The following is a 20,007-nucleotide window of genomic DNA, read 5'->3' as shown; positions in this document are numbered from 1 at the left end:
ATCGACTAGACATAATATAGCCAACAAAAATATCGAATTTAAGGTAAGTTAATAATAATTTTTATTTTTTGTGTAAAATAAGTCTGTAGCGGGTTGTGGGTTTATAGGGGAATAGGGTGGGAAGTAATTTAATTCTAATTAATTAAATATGTTAATTTATTTATTGATATTTATTTAGAATTAATTGTTAATTCATTATTAATTGGTAATTAATTAAAATATAATTGGTAATTAATTATAATTGATTCATTGATAAATATTTTAATTTTAGTAATTTATTTTCTGTAGCGGGTTGTGGGTTTATAGGGGAATAGGGTGGGAAGTAATTTAATTATAATTAATTAAATTTTTTAAATTATTTATTGATATTTATTTATAATTAATTGTGAATTATTTATTAATTTGTAATTAATTAAAATATAATTGGTAATTAATTATAATTGATTAATTGATAAATATTTTAATTTTAGTAATTTATTTTCTGTAGCGGGTTGTGGGTTTATAGGGGAATAGGGTGGGAAGTAATTTAATTATAATTAATTTAATTTTTTTAATTATTTATTGATATTTATTTATAATTAATTGTTAATTATGTATTAATTGGTAATTAATTAAAATATAATTGGTAATTAATTATAATTGATTAATTGATAAATATGTTAATTTTATTACATTATTTTCTGTAGCGGGTTGTGGGTTTATAGGGGAATAGGGTGGGAAGTAATTTAATTATAATTAATTAAATATGTTAATTTATTTATTCTTAATTATTTGGAATACATTGTTAATTAAATAATAATTGGTAATTAATAAAAATATGATTGGTAAATAATTTTAATTGATTAATTGATAAATATGTTAATTTCATTCATTTATTGTCTGTAGCGGGTTGTGGGTTTATAGGGGAATAGGGTGAGAAATAATTTAATTCTCATTAATTAAATATGTCATTTAAATTATTGGTATTTATTTTGAATTACGTGTTAATTAATTTTTAATAGGTAATTAATTAAAATATAATTGGTAATTAAAATTAATTTATTAATTTTGAAATTGTAAATTAATTTATTGTTAATAGGTAATTAATTAGTATGAGTAGGCAATTTTTATAATTAAATAATTTTATTTTGTATTTATAAATAAATATTTAATATTTTTTATACACAAGTACAATATTTTATTTATTTGTAATTGGTATTACTATTTATGTTATTTATATCTATTTGTGAAGTATTTTCCCTATTATTGCACTCTCTGAAGTTGGAATAGTAATTTTAACCCCTACGCTATACAACACTTTCCCTACTGTTGCACCCACTGGAGTGGGTATGCAACGTTTACAACGCAACTTTTACTATGCACTACCATTACAACGAAACTTTTACAACGCAAAAACTTTTACAACGCATACATTTACAAAGCATGTTTTTACAACGCAGATACCTTTACAACGCATACCATTACAACGTAAGTATTGCTAAGTATATAATTATTTTTAAAATGTTATATGTTTGGGTTTTTGGGTAAAGGGGTATTTTTAGAGTTCAGGGTCAGTTTTCAGTTTCTGGGGTAAAGGGGTATTTTTAGGGTTCAGGGTCAGTTTTCAGTTTTTGGGTAAAGGGGTATTTTTAGGGTTCAGGGTCAGTTTTCAGTTTTTGGGTTAAGGGGTATTTTTAGGGTTCAGGGTCAGTTTTCAGTTTCTGGGGTAAAGGGGTATTTTTAGGGTTCAGGGTCAGTTTTCAGTTTTTGGTTAAAGGGGTATTTGTAGGGTTCAGGGTCAGTTTTCAGTTTTTGGGTAAAGGGGTATTTTTAGGGTTCAGGGTCAGTTTTCAGTTTTTGGGGTAAATGGGTATATTTAGGGTTCAGGGTCAGTTTTCAGTTTTTGGGTAAAGGGGTATTTTTAGGGTTCAGGGTCAGTTTTCAGTTTCTGGGGTAAAGGGGTATTTTTAGGGTTCAGGGTCAGTTTTCAGTTTTTGGGTAAAGGGGTATTTTTAGGGTTCAGGGTCAGTTTTCAGTTTTTGGGGTAAAGGGGTATTTTTAGGGTTCAGGGTCAGTTTTCAGTTTTTGGGTAAAGGGGTATTTGTAGGGTTCAGGGTCAGTTTTCAGTTTTTGGGTAAAGGGGTATTTTTAGGGTTCAGGGTCAGTTTAGGGTTTTTGGGGTACAGGGGTACTTTGTAAAAATAAAGTAAAATTACATTTAAATTACATTAATTAAATACAATTAAATTAAATTAAATTATATTATAATATTTTAAATTAATTTATATTAAAAAAAATATTATATACTTACCAATACTTACGTTGTAATGGTATGCGTTGTAAAGGTATATGCGTTGTAAAATCTTGCGTTGTAAATGTATGAGTTGTAAAAGTTTTTGTGTTGTAAAAGTTTTGATGTAATGGTAGGTGTTGTAAAAGTATGCGTTGTAACGTCATACATCCCTGGAGTGGGAATAGTAATTTTAACCCCTACGCTATCCAGCGCTTTCCCTACTGTTGCACCCACTGGAGTGGGAATAGTAAATTTTACCTCTACGCTATCCAACACTTTTGCTAATGTTGAACTCACTATAGTTGTTACAATAAATTTTAACCATTTTCTATGCTACGCAAAAAATGTTATATATGTTTATTTAATAATATGTTTATATATATATATATATGTGATCAAGGCCTCTGTGAAGGCTGAAACGTCATGCTGAGGTGTGCCGTCTCCCCGACGAAATAAAATACACTGCTCACCTGCACTTGGGTCTCCTCTCTTCTTCTGCGCTGCGGTATCCAGGATTGGGCTCCAGGCGAGAGTGGCAGGGACTGTTTCATATATATATATATATATATATATATATATATATATATATATATATATATATATATATATATATATATATGTATATATATATATATATATGTATTATTTTTGGTGATATAATTTTTTTAATTATAGAAATTATTTATTAAAATTACATTTTTTAAATTATTATTTCTAAGTTTATATTAAATATATTTATTACTATATTAGTTTTAACTTAATTTTAAGACATTTAAAAAAATCGATATTTTGACAGTCTATATTTTTGTAAGTCGATATTTTGGAGTCGATATTTTGGTACTTACCTGTTTGTAGATAGGGAGTCGATATTTTGTCACTCGATATTTTTCACTCGATATTTGTGTATCTCGATATTTGTGACGTCGATATTATGTCAGTGATCCCTAAGGAATAAGAACTGGGAAATCAAAATATTGAGGCATGCTAAAAATGAACGATATATTTGAGCAAGCTGATTATCACATGGCAATGAATCAAATTCCTCAGCGACATTGGTAATTGTGATTCTGCATTTGAAAACATACACCTGAATAAAAGAACATATATAATTGAAAAGGGGGGGGGAACTTAAATTCAAAAATATATGAAGATTATCTCAGTACCATAGCTCAGCATGTCTGTTGCTGAGGTTCGGTGCTGCCTGCAGGACAGAAGTTTAAATCTCCTAAAACACCATTGTAAAACTGCATGCATATGTCCTGAAACCCTATACAAATACTACATTATTGTAACTATAGTAAACACTGAGAAACTTGCAATACCTATAAATTAAATGAATGACAACACATTAAACTAGCAGCCCGTCCCAACGTTGTCCGGAGATGAAAAAAGTACCCGAAGGAATTGTGTCCTACCTTCTGTGTTTGCTGAAATGTGTGTTTGTGTTGTAATGTGTTGTTTGCTGCAGCGTTTGAAAGTGTGTACTGCTGACGTACCATGGAGTAAATGTTAATCGTGTTTCCTTGTTTGGAGTTGTTCCCCCTGTGAGCACGTTGTTGTTTTAAAAATTGTGAAAGGTTATTTTTATGTTTGTGCAGCAAGTCTTGCGAGTGTTAGAGTGTTAAATCTGATGTTGTGGAGTGTAATCCTTGCTTGGTAAAGTGCCTTGCCTTGTGTCCAGTGCAGATCCCTATGATACCGTAGTGATGAACGCTGACTTCGTGAAGTAATGAAACGTTATTGAAATGCTTGGTAAAGTGCCTTGCCTTGTGTCCAGTGCAGATCCCTCTGATACCGTAGTGATGAACGCTGACTTCGTGAAGTAATGAAACGTTATTGAAATGCTTGGTAAAGTGCCTTGCCTTGTGTCCAGTGCAGATCCCTCTGATACCATAGTGATGAACGCTGACTTCGTGAAGTAATGAAACGTTATTGAAATGTGAAACGCGCTGTTTTCGTTCGGTGCCAAAGCCTTGCCTCTTTTCATTGTGGTCATCCCCCTGTGAGAACGTGTGAGCTTGACAAATGGTTACCGATTTCTTTAAAGTTTGACCGCAAGTACTGTCACTGTTATGAGTGATGTGGCGTGATTGGGCGGCAGTGAAAGGCGCACCCCTTAGTGTAAGCGGGGCCCCGTATGCGAATGAAGGAGGAGTTTGTGAAAATCGTGCGTTAATGATGCTTACAAGGCACGCACCTTCCATGATGTCAGCGTCGTCCCCTCTGGCAACGGTTAAGCCTCAGCTGAATGTTGCGTCACTTGATAGGCAGCCCTTTGTTTAATCCAGAAAACTACAAAAATATCGACTCCCAATACTTTAACAATAAACTACACAAATATCGACTCCACAATATTGCAACAAAAAATATCGACTACATTATCGAAAGAAAATGTTTTCAAAAGACTAAATATCGACTCTCAACAAATAAAAAGACCTAAGACTAAATATCAAATACAAAAATATCGACCACTGAAATATAGAAAAACATCATATCGACTTCTGTAAACCTCATAAAAACATAATAATTAACGAAAACATGATGATAACTATAAACATAAAACAATATAAATATATAAAAAATACATACTATAATAACTTACTTCATAAACATCAAATAAATTGAATATTTTGACATTTCTAAAACATAATACATTCACATCATATATATACATAAAACATGATATAACTCACAATACAAATAAGATTTTTATATACAATTTAAGATAAAAATGCTCCATGAAACTATATAAACGTACTTGAAATCCTACATTAAAACAACAATACTGCCCAAAAAATTCAAAAACTCGCAAACAACCAATACAAAACACCAAACAATTAAGCCAACCAATAAAAACAACCAACACGTTACAGGAACACTATAAAAAGAAAGCAAACAAGAAACTAAATAACACTTTGCGCCACAAAACTTAAAGGAGAGGAAACTCTGCTACATTGCCAGCGAAAGAGAAACCTGCTAGACTAAAAAAAAGACTACACCAAAGAAAAGTAAGTACCACCACTTTATAATACCTACTCAACTTAGAACTGAAAACTAAACATATACATTTAAACATTTAACTTATATCTTTTCTTTCCATTTTCCATTCATTACAGATACATCAAAGTTACCAAAAAAAAAGCCCACCTAAAACAACTATATCAACTATTACACAAAAGTAAGTATATAAACTAAAAAAACAGAGACAACTTTAACTCTAAAACAAGCAAGAAACGTTCCTTATGGGAAACCATCCAATAATACTAACCTGAACAAATACAATAAATCACATTTTCTTTTCCCAACAGAACAATCAACAAAATAAAGAGAAGCAAACCATCCAAACAGACAGCACAGCCCTCCAAAGAACAAAGAAACAGGTATATTTACAGAGAAAATGTGATAAATGCAATTAATTAAGTTAGAAATAATACTAAAAATCTCCATGTACAATTTATTCACTATAGAAAGAAGAAAGAAAAATGACAGAAGGAGCAACATTTATTACCTCACAAAAGGGCAAAATGTTTTTATGTTATATGGGCTCTACATATACTCAGGAAAAACAACATGAATTGAAAGTGTTTTGAAAATGCAGCAAATATTATAGTAACAAATGTTATGGTCGCGCTATAACTCAGGAAACAACTGTAACCAATACTACTGAACATAACCACCCTCCTAACGTGACAGAAATAGAAATTAGACAAATGCTAGACTCACTAAAAGAAGCTAGTACTAGCACAGACCTCCCTACTACAACTATCCTTAAAGAACACTTAAAAACACTCCCGCAACATTCTTCAAGCCAACTACCTTCCATCGATTCACTAAAAAGGACAACAGCTAGACAAAAAAGATTAACTACAGCTTCTCCCCCTACCCCAAAAACCTTTCAGGAAGTCCAAATTTCTCCCGAACTAAAAATAACTCACAGTAACGAACCTTTCATCTTATACGATAATGCATGTCCAGAAAAAAGAATAATAATGTTTGATACAGCAGACAATATGTTGAAATTACAACAATGCGAAACATGGAGGAAGGATGGTACATTTTCAGTATGCCCAAAACCTTTCTACCAATTATACACCATCCATGGACACTATCAAAACTGCAATATTCTTTTCAAATATACCCTCCTACCCAAGGAACAGCAAACAACCTATATGGAGCTACTAAATAAAATAAAAGAACACACAAATAATTACTTCCCCCAAAAAATTATCATTGACTTTGAAAAAGCAATGATAAACACAATCCTAAAAACATACCCTCACACAGCAATCCAAGGTTGCTACTACCATTTTAACCAATGTATATGGAAACATGTACAAAAAACTAACCTAAGCTCCCAATACTGCAATGACAGCACTTTTGCCTACCAGGTAAAAAAATTAATTGCAATAGCCTACGTTCCTGTTACAGACGTAGCAGAACATTACAACCTATTAATAGACAGCCCCTACTATAAAAAAAATGAAACTAAACTAAGCCCTCTCTTAGATTGCTACGAAGACACATGGGTAGGAAGACTACACATATCAGGACACAGAAGGCAACCCAAATTCCAAATTCTCTGGTGGAACGTCTACCTAAGTACACTAAATAAACAGGCTAAAAGTAACAACGCAGTCGAAGGATGGCACAATGCTTTCCTAGCAAGTACAGGCAGAACTACCCTGACACTCCCTAAACTACTCCAATCATTACAAATGGAGCAAAGATACCAACAACTCCGAGTGGAACAATCTGTTACACTAATTGGCCCTAAGCTAAGTAAACAAACAAAAAAAATGTACAACACCTTACAAGAACAAGTTACCTTATACCCAACAACCAGAGGCCTACCATATCTTTCTATGATCGCAAAAACAATTCTTTAAACACATCTAAAAATACCTATACATAACAAATAATACACATAAAATATATGCCTAAAATACATGCTAGAAACTGTAACAATATTGTCAAATATATTTGATATGATTTTATAGAAATATATCTGAACAGTTTTCTTACAATTTCTAACATATAACCTAAAAAACTTTAATAATTACGTAAACAATTCCACCCAAAAAATAAATAAAGAAGACTTGCTCACTTTGTTGCTGAAGACAAACCTTTGGAACGAAAGACATCCTTCCATATGAGTAAACTATCCAAACTATCCAAAGGAACCCATAAAAATAGCAACAGATGCAAAAAATATCTTCTCCAAAACGATCCACTCAAAAACCCATAAAAACCCGAATAAAGTTATCAAAAAGTAAAAAAACGCTCTAAGGAAACAAAATAGAAAAAAAAACACATCCATGACGATTATTCTCCAAATCCGATGCAACGATAAACCATAAAAAATCCGAAAAATGTAAAAAAGAAAAGAAACGCTCCTTGAAAACGCGAATAATTAAGAAAGTGTGTTTAAAAATGATTAAATAATAATCTACACACTTCTTACTATAAAAAAACGCTATCTTCTCCCAAAAACAAGATCCACGTGAAGCACTTAAAAAAGAGAAAATAAACATACCCACCCACACACAATACACCCAAACATACATTTACAAACATTATTAAACATTACACATATCATTTTATCAACATTTCTAATCCTATTCCTACCTCAACATAGTAAGCCCAAAACGAGAAACCGGAACCAAGACAAAACCCGTAACTACCACCTAAAACACACACATCCTACAACTACACAATACTAGAAAACCCATACACACTCCACAAACACTCAAAAAATATATCTAACTAAAATATTATACTTAAAATGAAACTTACCCTTCCACACGCGAAACAGCATCCAACCGCGAGCTCTTCCATGCCGATATAACACAAAATAACATTACGCGGTTACAAAATAGTCCCTAACAAACAAATAGTCCAATTCATATTAACATTAAATAACATTCTAAATACATTTAATACATATTTAAATTAATATTATCAAACTATTGTATTTTTTTAAATTATCAAAAAATATAACAATGTTATAGAAATTACTAACAATGTCCTAAATGTTATTTTCAGTTACTTATTATTAATGTAGCAAACATTTACTGTAAAAAAATACTTATATTATTGTATAAATATGGAACAATTTAATACATGTTACTATAATTCACTGTTTATTTGTACAAATAATAAATAAAAAACATAACCTATGAAATAAAATGTTACCTCTGTAAAGATTAACATTATTAATATTTTATATATTAATAATCTTAATTTATTTAAAGATAAATGTCAATCATATCTCAATGTGAACAATACCTTCTTATTTTTGATGATATATATTAATATGTTTCCTTTAAAAAATGTGTGAATATACAAACACTGTATTAAAAAATTACATATTTTAGTTCTATATGTATTTGAAAAAAAATCTTTATATTTCCAATAGAAATTGTGAAAAAAAGTAAAAAATGTACACTGAATAAAAAATGTATTTGTTTAAAATGAATGTATTAAGAATGTGTATTTTGAAAAAAAATGTTTCACCAATGAAGAACTATGACAATAATATGAATATGTTGTTAAACTATATATCATCCAAATAAAAATGTGTACTTACCATTGAAAAATATTAATACATTTATATTCCGATTTTATAACACTCTTTTGAACATAATAAAATCATTAAAAACTGTTGCAGTCTAATTATTACAATTTATCTTATTATCAATTATAATAATTATTTATATATTTTTTGAATTTTTACTATATATTTTATATTTAAATAAGCTTAATATCATTACATATAATCTTAAAAAATACTATACTGTCAATCCATACAATTTACTATTCCCACACCACCAAGTATAAAGTCAGGGAGGGGCTGGACACTAAACCCATTTAATTTACTATTCCCACTCCACCAAGTATTAACTCAGGGAAGGTGCTGGACACTAAACCCACACAATTTACTATTCCCACTCCACCAAGTATAAAGTCAGGGAAGGTGCTGGACACTAAACCCATTTAATTTACTATTCCCACTCCACCAAGTATTAACTCAGGGAAGGTGCTGGACACTAAACCCATACAATTTACTATTCCCACTCCACCAAGTATAAAGTCAGAGAAGGTGCTGGACACTAAACCCATTTAATTTACTATTCCCACTCCACCAAGTATTAACTCAGGGAAGGTGCTGGACACTACACCCATTTAATTTACTATTCCCACTCCACAAAGTATAAAGTCAGAGAAGGTGCTAGACACTAAACCCATTTAATTTACTATTCCCACTCCACCAAGTATTAACTCAGGGAAGGTGCTGGACATTAAACCCATACAATTTACTATTCCCACTCCACCAAGTATAAAATCAGAGAAGGTGCTGGACACTAAAACCATTTAATTTACTATTCCCACTCCACCAAGTATTAACTCAGGGAAGTTGCTGGACACTAAACCCATACAATTTACTATTCCCACTCCACCAAGTATAAAGTCAGAAAAGGTGCTGGACACTAAACCCATTTAATTAACTATTCCCACTCCACTAAGTATTAACTCAGGGAAGGTGCTGGACACTAAACCCATTTAATTAACTATTCCCACTCCACCAAGTAATAACTCAGGGAAGGTGCTGGACACTAAACTCATTTAATTAACTATTCCCACTCCACCAAGTATTAACTCAGGGAAGGTGCTGGACACTAAACCCATTTAATTTACTATTCCCACTCCATCAAGTATTAACTCAGGGAAATTGCTGGACACTAAACCCATACAATTTACTATTCCCACTCCACCAAGTATAAAGTCAGGGAAGGTGCTGGACACTAAACCCATACAATTTACTACTCCCACTCCACCAAGTATTAACTCAGGGAAGGTGCTGGACACTAAACCCATTTAATTAACTATTCCCACTCCACCACGTATTAACTCAGGGAAGGTGCTGGACACTAAACCCATTTGATTAACTATTCCCACTCCACCAAGTATTAACTCAGGGAAGGTGCTGGACACTAAACCCATTAATTAACTATTCCCACTCCACCAAGTATTAACTCAGGGAAGTTGCTGGACACTAAACCCATACAATTTACTATTCCCACTCCACCAAGTATAAAGTCAGAAAAGGTGCTGGACACTAAACCCATTTAATTAACTATTCCCACTCCACTAAGTATTAACTCAGGGAAGGTGCTGGACACTAAACCCATTTAATTAACTATTCCCACTCCACCAAGTAATAACTCAGGGAAGGTGCTGGACACTAAACTCATTTAATTAACTATTCCCACTCCACCAAGTATTAACTCAGGGAAGGTGCTGGACACTAAACCCATTTAATTTACTATTCCCACTCCATCAAGTATTAACTCAGGGAAATTGCTGGACACTAAACCCATACAATTTACTATTCCCACTCCACCAAGTATAAAGTCAGGGAAGGTGCTGGACACTAAACCCATACAATTTACTACTCCCACTCCACCAAGTATTAACTCAGGGAAGGTGCTGGACACTAAACCCATTTAATTAACTATTCCCACTCCACCACGTATTAACTCAGGGAAGGTGCTGGACACTAAACCCATACAATTTACTACTCCCACTCCACCAAGTATTAACTCAGGGAAGGTGCTGGACACTAAACCCATACAATTTACTATTCCCACTCCACCAAGTATAAAGTCAGGGAAGGTGCTGGACACTAAACCCATACAATTTACTACTTCCACTCCACCAATTATTAACTCAGGGAAGGTGCTGGACACTAAACCCATTTAATTAACTATTCCCAATCCACCGCGTATTAACTCAGGGAAGGTGCTGGACACTAAACCCATTTGATTAACTATTCCCACTCCACCAAGTATTAACTCAAGGAAGGTGCTGGACACTAAACCCATTTAATTAACTATTCCCACTCCACCAAGTATTAACTCAGGGAAGGTGCTGGACACTAAACTCATTTAATTAACTATTCCCACTCCACCAAGTATTAACTCAGGGAAGGTGCTGGACACTAAACCCATTTAATTTACTATTCCCACTCCATCAAGTATTAACTCAGGGAAATTGCTGGACACTAAACCCATACAATTTACTATTCCCACTCCACCAAGTATAAAGTCAGGGAAGGTGCTGGACACTAAACCCATACAATTTACTACTCCCACTCCACCAAGTATTAACTCAGGGAAGGTGCTGGACACTAAACCCATTTAATTAACTATTCCCACTCCACCACGTATTAACTCAGGGAAGGTGCTGGACACTAAACCCATACAATTTACTACTCCCACTCCACCAAGTATTAACTCAGGGAAGGTGCTGGACACTAAACCCATACAATTTACTATTCCCACTCCACCAAGTATAAAGTCAGGGAAGGTGCTGGACACTAAACCCATACAATTTACTACTTCCACTCCACCAATTATTAACTCAGGGAAGGTGCTGGACACTAAACCCATTTAATTAACTATTCCCAATCCACCGCGTATTAACTCAGGGAAGGTGCTGGACACTAAACCCATTTGATTAACTATTCCCACTCCACCAAGTATTAACTCAGGGAAGGTGCTGGACACTAAACCCATTTAATTAACTATTCCCACTCCACCAAGTATTAACTCAGGGAAGGTGCTGGACACTAAAACCATTTAATTAAGTATTCCCACTCCACCAAGTATTAACTCAGGGAAGGTGCTGGACACTAAACCCATACAATTTACTATTTCAACTCCACCAAGTATAAAGTCAGGGAAGGTACTGGAAACTAAACCCATACAATTTACTATTCCCACTCCACCAAGTATAAAGTCAGGGAAGGTTGTGGACACTAAACCCATACAATTTACTATTCCCACTCCACCAAGTATAAAGTCAGGGAAGGTGCTGGACACTAAATCCATTTAATTTACTATTCCCACTCCACCAATTATTAACTCAGGGAAGGTGCTGGACACTAAAACCATATAATTTACTATTCCCACTCCACCAAGTATCAAGTAAGGGAAGGTGCTGGACACTAAAATCATATAATTTACTATTCCCACTCCACCAAGTATTAAGTAAGGGAAGGTGCTGGACACTAAACCCTTATAATTTACTAATCCCACCCCACCAAATATAAAATCAGAGAAGTTGCTGCACAGTAAACCTATATAATTTACTATCATCACTCAAACAAACATAAAAACAGTCAAAGTTAAACATAATAAACACAAACTATTAATAATTCCACTCCCAAAAATAAATATATGAATATTGTTTACAGTTTTTTTATATTAAAATTTGTACTAATATTTTAAAAAATATTTTTTTTTTAATTTGATTTCTAATTAAAATATAACACAAAGAAAAATAAATGTAAATTATTTACATTATCTATTATTTAAACTTTGCATGACCAAATAAACGTAAACATAATTTATATTTAATTCCGAAACAAATTTTGTAATTTTAAATTTCACATTCCAAACATTCAAATACAATTTTAAATTTAAATTTAAATTTTAAAGTTAATGCACACCCTATACACCCATAAATACACATAACAATACAAAACTACAAACAAATAAAAAATAAAAAAGTATAATTTACAATTGACAATTTTTTTTAATTATATTAAAAATGACCCTCAAATTTAAAAAAAATCACATCTAAAGCACATATTTTTAAAAATTTTAAATTTCAAATTTCAAATTTGAAAACAATTTTTTACAAATGATTTGCAAAACATTTAGACATCAAATTGTAACATTCTCCCAACACTATTCACCTTAAATCCAACATACCAATCATGATTTTAAAATAAATTTCAAATAAATATTTTTAAAAATTAAAATTTTGAAAATGTAATGAAAAATTTAAAAATATTTTTAATTATTTTCAAATAAACACACCCCATTCCCATAAAAACTCACATCCCACTGTACAAAATTATTATACCATTTTTAATAAAAAATTTCAAAATTTTAAAATATTTTATAAATGAATTTAACATTTTTACTTCAAATTTTAAATCCTTAAAACACTCCTCACCCTATTCCCCTAAAAACCAACATCCCACTCCTAAAATGTAATATACATTTTCGAAATATCTTTAATTTATTTTAACAAATTTACAAAATGTTTAAATTTTATTTTTATATATATATTTTAAAACACTCCCCACCCTATTCCCCTGTAAACCCACATCCCGCTCCTAAAATGTATAATACATTTTCTAAATATATTTAAAACATTTATTAAATTTAGAATATTTTATTACAATTTAAAATTTATATATATATATTTTAAAACACTCCCCACCCTATTCCCCTATAAACCCACATCCCGCTCCTAAAATTTAATATACTTTTTTTTTTAAATGTCTTTCGATATTCTAACACTCGATATTTTATTTTTCGATATTTTTACCTCACAAACAATACAATATTTTAAACATTCGATATTAAGAACTCGATATTTTTTACTTCGATATTAAAAAAAATAGATATAAATTACATCGATATTACTTACCTCGATATTACTTACTTCTTGATATTTCTGACTCGATATTCTGTCCATTCGATATTAAAAACTCGATATTTAGACTCTGCACCCTGTGAAATCTGTCCTCCCCCTCCCCCCACACCTAGAAGACATCACTTCATATGAATAACTCAGGGACTTAACTCAGTGTAAAATTCTGAGAATGGAAGGGAAACCTATTTTAAATGCAAAATTCACAACAAATAAATAGGCAAAAAAGCAAAAGAAATGTTTGCAGTGGCCCTCAGCCAGTATCCAAAATCCAAACATACCCTATATGCTCTAATATTAAAACCTCTACAAAAGTTAAAAAGGCATGGGCAAAGCCAAGGTTGTCTTCTTTGATTCATGAGTTGGTGCGTGTTTGTGTTGGTGGGTAGAAGAATGTGAGAAGGATTTAGTGGATAGATTAATAGGGTGCTGACTTAGCACATGAACTGATTAAATCCTTAAAACACTCCTCACCCTATTCCCCTAAAAACCAACATCCCACTCCTAAAATGTAATATACATTTTCTAAATATTTTATAATTTTTTTTAACAAATTTACAAAATGTTTAAATTTTATTTATATATATATATATTTTAAAACACTCCGCACGCTATTCCCCTATAAACCCACATCCCACTCCTAAAATGTATAATACATTTTCTAAATACATTTAAAAAATGTATTAAATTTAGAATAATTTATTACAATTTAAAATTGATATATATATATATATATCTATATATATATTTTAAAACACTCCCCACCCTATTCCCCTATAAACCCACATTCCGCTCCTAAAATTTAATATGCTTTTTTAAAAAAAATATAAAATTAAATTAAAACATCACAAATTTCATTATAATTTAATTTCTATTTACTTAAAAAATAAAAATAATTTTTTTAACAAAAATCAAAATTTTTCGATATTATTAACAGTCTATATTGAATACATCGATATTCTAACATTCTATAGTATGTCTTTCGATATTCTAACACTCGATATTTTATTTTTCGATATTTTTTATCTCACAAACAATACGATATTTTAAACTTTCGTTATTAAGAACTCGATATTTTTTACTTCGATATTTAAAAAAAAAATCGATATAAATTACATCGATATTACTTACCTCGATATTACTTACTTCTCGATATTTCTGACTCGATATTTTGTCCATTCGATATTAAAAACTCGATATTTGGACTCTGCACCCTGTGAAATCTGTCCTCCCCCACCCCCCACACCTAGAAGACATCACTTCATATGAATAACTCAGGGACTTAACTCTGTGTAAAATTCTGAGAATGGAAGGGAAACTTATTTTAAATGCAAAATTCACAACAAATAAATAGACAAAAAAGCTAAAGAAATGTTTGCAATGGCCCTCAGCCAGTATCCAAAGTCCAAGCATACCCTATATGCTCTAATATTAATACCTCTACAAAAGTTTAAAAAGCCTGGGCAAAGCCAAGGTTGTCTTCTTTGATTCATGAGTTGGTGCGTGTTTGTGTTGGTGGGTAGAAGAAAGTGAGAAGGATTTAGTGGATAGATTAATAGGGTGCTGACTTAGCACATTAACTGATTAATCACTTACGCACTTACTCACCTATTTCTCAATCCATGCACTCATCCATTCATAGACCCATCACTTCATGCACTCACTAATCCGCTTACCCATGCACTCACTAACCCAGTCATCCATGCACTTAGAGACTCACACATCCATGAAATCAATGAGTCATTCATCAATGCACCCTCACGTTTTACCATTCTTTCAATCGTGAATTCAATCTCTCATTCACTTGCTCATCCATCCGCACACTAGCATGGCAATCCATGAAGGGCCACTATGGCTTATAATAAAAAAAAAGTCAGACCTGTTACCCTTTTCAATGCTTGTTTTTTCCATTTTGCAAGGCCCCTTTATGGCGCTTCAGAAGAGGTAGACCAAGCAATGCCGCATAAAAACCGCATAAAATACGTACAGACGTGCATCCGCGCGTAAGTAAATGGAATTAAATGGAAATTCAAGTACATTGAGAAAATTACAAAGTTGCTGAAAGTGCGATTTAGCTGAGCATAAATATATTCCTGCAGTAATGACAATGTTCAAATATATTTCGCTGGATAGAGGTCTTGTTAACCAAACTCTAGAGGCATGCGTGCTGTCACCGCTCATAAAATATTATAGCGCAGTTCCACAAAGGGCGTATTTATTTATTAGGCAGCATTAGTTTCTCTGATTTATCAGAAAAGAATGCGAGACATGTTAGGACCTTGAGCCTCTTTCTACCGCACACAGTCAGTGGTGAAACTTAATCACATTTCACCCACAAATAATCATCCATTGTACGCCAAATCCCGCAGGAACTGCTTGCACCAGCCCAGCTGCTCAGAAGCAGACAGTGCCCCTGCACGTTACAGGACCCTGCCAGCGAATGAACGATTCCAGAGCAGACTCTGAAACTCCCCTCTGGCGAGAGGCATTTGGTTCGGTCCGGATAGTTCTCAGGTTAAAAAGCGAGCCATGTGTTTGCTGAATTGATTTGAAGTTTGTGTTTTGGCAGCCGCGGTGAGCTGTCCAGGCCCTGCACTCAGCACTGCAGGTAAGAGCAGCAAACATATGTGTGTGTGTGTGTGTGTGCTGACTGCTGTCTTGTGTAATAAAGAGCTCTGAAGTTCAACACCGTGCTTAATTGAATGTGTCTGAATGCACACGGTGCGTCCTCTGATCAGCATGCGCTTGTATTAACTGCACACCTATGTAAGTGCTTACTGTAACCCACCCCTTGAGTAGAGACAGTGCAGCATTGCATGCCCCCTGACTGCACCAGCAACACGTGCTGTGCCAACTGTTGTTTTACCATGCGGAGGCTATTGAGAGGCTAGAATGAATGAATGAATGAGTGACTGTAGGTGGTACAAGTGCTGCAGCAGGGACCACCTTTTAGCATAGGCTTAAACTGGGCGTTATTATGATAATGCAACTAGATGTTATTGACGAAGCTACCTATGCTGTTAAATTCCGATTACAAAGTTAGGACTTAATATACTTTTTTTCAGCTGTCTCTGTTCAAGGCTTCCATTGGCCTCACAGACTTCCAGAGAATTAAATATATGTTCCTTGTTTTCTGCAGAGAACAAGCACGCAGAAAGAACACAAACACACTTCCAGAAAAATGCATAAACGATGACGACTTTTTTTCGCTTTAATCGAAAACACGTGTTGAAAGAAAGCTAACAAGAAGTATCTTCATTGAATCTCGCAACTGCAATAGTGCAGGACGAGCCACACTCGTACACTTTATTATTTCAGTAACTCAGCGTAAAATTAACCTCATACATGGCAACGAGAAAGTTGAATGCTGGATGACTTTTGTTGGGTTACATGATCTGTTTACCTTCCTTACTTTTGGAAGTCCAATTGGTGACATGACCTAAAATACCAAATGAAAGCAACAGACACTAAAAAGCACTTTCTAGAGGTACATCCAATCAGCTGTTCCTATGTTCCATCGCAGTTCAGTAGATGTTCAAAAACAATCAAAACAGCAGCTGAATGAATGAATGAATGAAACGGATCTTATCTTGCGCAACTTAGCCACAGTGGGCGTCAAGGCGCCTAAATCCAATAAGGCAGCTAAGCCCCCCTACAGTACACTCTACAGCATTCTATCATTGATAGGCCCTATTAAAAAGGCAAGTTTTAAGAGCCTTTTTAAATGACTCAATTGTAGGAAGGGTTTTTATTTCGATAGGAATCGAAATCCAGAGCTGAGGCTCTGGCTCCCCATCTGGCTAGCTTGAAACGCGGAACAACAAGTTGGCAGAGTCCCGCAGAACGAAGGCCTCTTGCAGGAACATAGCGCATAAGGAGAGAGCTAATAGCACTAGAGGAGCCTCCTGTCACCGCACTGTAGGCCAGACACAGAACTTTAAAACAAATTCGGTGCTGGACAGGAAGCCAGTGGAGTTCTTTCCTGGCTGCCGTAGCAGAAGAGGTTTTAGGAAGAGCCAGGACAAATCGGGCTGCAGCATTCTGCACAACCTGCAGTCGATGGAGGAGGCAAATTCGGTGCTGGACAGGAAGCCAGTGGAGTTCTTTCCTGGCTGCCGTAGCAGAAGAGGTTTTAGGAAGAGCCAGGACAAATCGGGGTGCAGCATTCTGCACAACCTGCAGTCGATGGAGGAGGCTTTTATTGGCTTCCATATATAGAGAATTACAGTAATCTAACCTCAATCCTACCAGGGCAACTGCAACCTGTTTACGTGCCTGGGGGGAGAGATACCCGCGGATCTTATTGAGTATCCTGATCACACCCCAGCAGGTAGCCACGGTCCTGTTGGCTTGCAGGGAGAAAGAGAGCGAGGTATCGAAAATGACACCCAGGTTTCTGGCAGATTGGGAAGGGGTGGGGCAGATGCCAAGAGAAGATGGCCACCACTCACTTGACCAAGCGTCTTGGTCCTTCCCAAAGATCAACACCTCCGTCTTTTCGCCGTTCAGTTTCAGGGAATTTATAGTCATCCAGTCTGCCACATACTGCATGCATACCCTGAAACCGGCGGCAGAGGTCCTGACAGAGGAGTGAGCCAGTGAAACCATAATCTGGGTGTCATCTGCATAGGACACCACCTCCATCCCCTGCGATCTTACTAGTCTTGCCAGGGGAGCCACACAGATGTTAAATAGGGTCGGACTTAAGGCCGACCCTTGTGGCACCCCACACTGCAATGACTTGACAGGGGAGAGGTCGTTCCCGAGCAACACTCTCTGCTCCCTTTCCAACAGAAAGGAATTGAGGAGACTCAAGGCCGGTCCCTTGACACCAACTTCCCCGAGCAGCGATGTAAGAATGGCCGGGGAAAGGGTGTCAAATGCGGCCGTGAGGTCCAGCAGAACCAGAACCGTGGTTTGGCCCGAGTCCACTTTGCGTCGAATGTTATTGACCACATAAGTGAGAGCGGACTCAGTGCTATGGTGCTTTCTAAAACCATGTTGCGTGCTGTCAAGGTATTCAGATGACTCAAGGAAAGAGGAAAGATGGAAATTCAGATGTGCCTCAAGCATCTTAGCGGGGGCAGGGAGGAGGGAGATCGGTCTGAAATTTTTAAGCAAGGCCGGATCAAGGGACGGCTTCTTAAGGAGCGGTTTCACAATCGCCTTCTTCCACACAGAAGGAAAAGAACCCTGAGTAATAGCCTTGTTCATTACCTCAAGCATAGGAGGAAGAAGGCTATTTCTACACTCTTTCAGTTTTTGCAGAGGTAGGGGGTCAAGGGGGGAAGCAGATTTGGTCCTGTCAAGCAACAGGTTCAGTCCTTCCAAGGATAAAGGTGGAAATTCCACAAGAGAACAGGAAGGATCTGTACCTAAAGAATCAAGACTGGAAATGACAGGCAATAAGCTTTGATCCAAAGCATGGCACTGAGCTTCCAAGGAGACATGTATATCAAGGATTTTATTGTGAAAGAAGTCAGAGATATTATTGCAAAGTTCCTGCGCACTGACTACGGGATCTGGAAGTTGTAGGGAGCATAAGGTGTCAGCGATTTTAAAAAGCTCCCTAGCAGAGGAGAGGGAACTAGTGAGGTTGGAGAAATACTCCTGCTTCACTGTCACCACTCTCCGTTTATAATCCCGCAGTACGGACTTGTGAGCCTCTCGATCATTGGAGTCCCAAGATTTCCTCCAGTTTCTCTCACTACTCCTACATCTCTGCCTCAAGAGTCGCAACTGGTCAGAAAACCAGGGTGCCGTAGGCTTTCGACGTGCTACATAACGCAGAGATGAGGGGGCAAGTTGTTCCACTGCCCTAGCGATAGAATCCATCAGGTCTTGAGCTGCCACAGCTACGTCTTTAGATAACAAAGATTCAGGAGTGGAAACAAGAGGGACAAGAGCCTCATCCGATATCTTCCTAAGCTGGATATAATAGGAACCATTTGTAACTGGTCAGCTGGAATTCCCACTGGCTTAGCTTTACTCAAGCCGGTCGTGGGGAGTTTAGTTGGAATTTCGTGCAAGAGTGACCTGCGAGAATATGGGTGTCATGAACTGATGTCCTTTGTACAATCCAAAGCGATGGAAGTAAATCTACCAAAGTGCCCCTTCTTGGTTTAAAAGAGACAGTAAAAATATAGCATATAAGGAAAATCTATAAGCCCAGACTGGAGCATGTGAGTCCATTTGTATTGAATTATCATCATAAAACACTTTATTCTGCA

At 35.0% G+C, this 20,007-nt stretch overlaps 1 protein-coding gene across 1 annotated transcript in view; it reads left to right on the top strand.

Moving 5' to 3' along the window:
* The first annotated feature begins 16,342 nt into the window (after positions 1 to 16,342).
* The window catches only part of CAPN6 (calpain 6), a 551,200-nt gene continuing 547,535 nt past the window's right edge, over positions 16,343 to 20,007 (top strand). The window contains exon 1 of the mRNA XM_078688803.1: positions 16,343 to 16,385. The gene's annotated coding sequence lies outside the window, so the exon portion shown is untranslated. The remainder of the gene's footprint in view (positions 16,386 to 20,007) is intronic.

This window comes from Lissotriton helveticus, chromosome 4_1 (assembly GCF_964261635.1).
Source record: "Lissotriton helveticus chromosome 4_1, aLisHel1.1, whole genome shotgun sequence".
NCBI lineage: Eukaryota > Metazoa > Chordata > Amphibia > Caudata > Salamandridae > Lissotriton > Lissotriton helveticus.
The sequence above is the reverse complement of the archived record's forward strand: the minus strand, read 5'-3'. Positions and strand labels throughout refer to the sequence as shown.